Consider the following 3,643-nt stretch of genomic DNA (forward strand, 5'->3'; position numbering starts at 1 on the left):
GTGGAGAAAGTCACCAATTATATTCTCATGGGCTCAGATAATTGACTTGTATCTTTTCGTCTTGTTGGATCTTAGTTCTGTATTTGATACAGTTTAGTGATATGCTGGTTTGAATCTTGTTTTACATATTTCATTTTTTTTAGCTTAACGATAAATCTTGTTTATGCACCAGGGTTACTCGTGGGGTACCACAGGGATCAGTGCAAGGGTGAATTATCTTCTGTATATATATATATATGTCCCAAACTGGTAGAATTATCTTGCAGCATATGATTAATTACCACCGTTGTGCTAATATACTCAGCTTAAAGTATTAATCTTTAAACTAACCCATTACATAGACTACATGGTTGTCTTGCCAAACTCCTGATGAAGAGATCACAATATTCCTCTTAGTTTCTCTTCATTGGCATTCATACAGAATACAATTTAAAATCCTCTTTCTCACATATAATGTCCTAAATAACCAAGCTCAGTCTTATATCAGGATTCTGATCATTCATTTAGTTTCTAACAGAGCACTTCACTCTCAATCTACAAGTTTACCAGTTTTCCTAGAATTTCCAAAAATAGAATGGGAGGCAGATCTTATCAGGTTCTTCTCCTGTGGAACTAAATACCTGTTATAAGTAGCTGCTATTAACACATCTACTATTATTCGATAATCTAAAATTCTTGAATAAACAACAATTCACTCTCCTATTTTGGAAGGGGGATGTCAGCTTGATATGTTGATCACTGTCCGTCTGTGGTTGATGCTGTCCATCTGTGGTTAATACTGCACATATATCCACATCAACTTTTAATGTTTACATTGCTTCCATGGGCTTGTGCACAGACCAGCGTGGCAACCCGATGTGCAAGAATATCTCAGCCTTTCGACTGCTGAAGGACAAAGAGACCAGTTTTCGCCATTCTGCCTCAATCTTCTTTTTTCTACCATTGTGCAATTTACATTAGCTCAACCCCTGACTTTATGTTCTCTGTTCTTTTCCTCATCATAGTAGCTTCATCCAATCTGCTCCTGTTTGTCTATGACACCATATATCAGCTTGGATGGTACCATCAATACCTTCAATGATGGCGGGCTCGGAGCACATCTGCTTGGCTTCTTCAGTGCTTCTACAGCTATGTTCCTTTTGTATATTTCTGTCTGTCTCCTTGAACCCAAACTTGGCCTTAGCAGTAGGCCACACTGACTCTGGTTACTGTATGATGGAAGTTTTTTACCTGTTAAAATTTGTTTTGTTTCTCCATTGTGGATGCATGCATGCATGTCGTGGAGTGATTGCTGTAGATTCATCACAACATGCAAGGAAATATTATCATTACAAGCTCATACAGGAGAAGCATTTCTAGTACGGTAAGTCAATAACTCAATGGCAGTCAGCTAGCTTTACTTAGAAACCTTTTACCAATCTGACATTATGATCTGATTGAATTGTCTCTGTAAAGTGCCGTGAGATGAGCCGGTGCTATATTAAGAAACTTAATTGAATATAATTAAATTAAAAAAAAGAAAATATGGCTGAAACATTCAATGTCAGCTCTTAATACAGTATATCTATACATTCACTGAGAATTTGTAATCAGCTGAACCCAAACACCTGTGTATGTATATGTGAGCACTCTTACATTATTTCAGACCTCTGTGCTAAATCCAGAAAGCTTTTTTCTTCTGGAGTTCATTATGCAACAAAACAGCTGAAGCTCCCCAGTACACAAACCAAGCTTCCATTAGATTACCTCAAATTATAATTCCCAACTCTTGTTGCTGCATCCTATCCCTCCACCTTTCACAGGGTCAACAGTAAGAACTCGATTCAGGGTGCAAGAATCTTGAAAGCATTATCGGATGCCAATATGTGGGTTAAGACACATGAATGACACTGGTCAAATTGGAACTAAAGCCTTTAGGAAAACATCTACAAAAAACAGATGATACAAAAATGAAACAAACAGACAAAATTCTTTGTTATAAGACCAAAAACATATGCAGGTAAGGAGATCTGCATGTGTCAAACACAGTACATGTCACAAAATACTGTGATTTTGTTCAGCTCTGTGAGGTAGCCCATATGTTACAGTAATTTATGCAAAGGATTGTGGGCAAATGTATAATTCCCAGCAGAGACAAGGGATGTCAGAGGTCTGTATGCTAACTACACTAGCACTAGGAAGCATATGACTTAATCATCCTAGCTTCTTGTTACTGCCAGTAGTGTTTGAATGGCAACCTTGGATGCACTTCTGGCATCAGTGTCTTAACCTATTTGAGGTTTTCGAATTGAGCCTAAAACATGAAGGCGCACACATTTACATGCGTCACTCACACTAAATGTAAGGAAATGTTGTATTTTTATTAAAATCTGTAAGGTAGGCTGTGCCAAGAGTATACTGTATCTACTGTCACAAATTATGTTGGAAAACTCTGCCTCTGACATCTCTGCCTATTGAATTTTCCAAGCATCCTCCTGCATCCCTTCTTACTGCCAGCACTATTCAGACAGCACTAATCATGGCGACTACTGGCAAAATTCCACCTGGACTTTAATATCCTTACTGATTTGCGCAATTTGGATTGACTTTTTAAAATTACCCAGGCTTTTTGAAGGGACGATGCAGTATTGTTATTTAGTGACTGTTGCTATATTTAAAGACTTTTCAGGGCCCTTTGGCAACTTTTCTTAAAAATTGCAATTCTAGGGTTTATTTTCTGTGTTGGTGGTGGCTCTGGCTACAACATAAAAAAGTACCCTTTGCCTATCTTCAGTGAGCAGTGAGTAAATTAGCTCCTTCTTCCTCCAAAGCACAGAGAGGCAGACCAAGCAGAGCACCGTACCCGCAGTCAGAGAAAGACTTTACAGTGCTGTTAGAGACTTTTGCAACAGCATGAAACCACTGATCACTGAGTATACTGTCGTTAGTGAGCATTGAGGTCTGCTGCGAGTCCCTCCAAAGCACTGACAGGCAACCTGTCTGGAGCAAACCTGCAGACTGACTCCAGTCGGAGAACAATGAGTGACTGTCCTCTTTTTCTTTTTTTTGTAATATAAAATGAGTCACAGTGCAAAGCTTCCATTCTTAACCCAGGGATTAAAACGTGGGATGCGATTATAATATTTAACATTTATTTTTCCCTTGTGCCCATTGCACTAAAATGTATCCTTCCCTTAACTGAATTCATACACAAATTCATGTGTGTGTGTGTGCTTAATGTCTTAATATGAATTTGATCATATAAGATTTATTAATGGAACTGAGGAAAAAGTAAGGGAAAATCAGGTGTGTATTATTATCACCTAATTGAAAGTGTAGTTAGTTTATCTCAGGCTAAATGTGCTAAGGCTTTCAGATAAATGGTTACAGCAACCTGACAAATTACCTGGGATTCTGAATACCCAGGTAAAACAAATCCTGGAGCTTTAAAAGCTGGGGCTTTCAATGATAAAGGGACTCATATAGGTCTGTTCACGTCGAACGTGAACTTCAAACTGCTGATTGCAATTGTAAAGGGGAACTCCAAAATCAACACAAGAATGTTTCATTTGTGAACTCAACTTAAGCTGTAGGGTAAAAAGCAATATTTATTCATATATATATATATATATATATATATATATATATATATATATATATATAT

General features: G+C 37.6%; 1 protein-coding gene across 2 annotated transcripts in view; it reads right to left on the reverse strand.

Annotated features, from left to right (window-relative positions):
- grm4 (glutamate receptor, metabotropic 4) overlaps positions 1–3,643 on the reverse strand; it is a 228,651-nt gene that overhangs the window by 1,986 nt on the left and 223,022 nt on the right. The window lies entirely within an intron of this gene.

The sequence above is a fragment of the Cyprinodon variegatus genome, unplaced genomic scaffold, assembly GCF_000732505.1.
Source record: "Cyprinodon variegatus isolate N-32 unplaced genomic scaffold, C_variegatus-1.0 Scaffold241, whole genome shotgun sequence".
In the NCBI taxonomy this organism is placed as follows: Eukaryota; Metazoa; Chordata; class Actinopteri; order Cyprinodontiformes; family Cyprinodontidae; genus Cyprinodon; species Cyprinodon variegatus.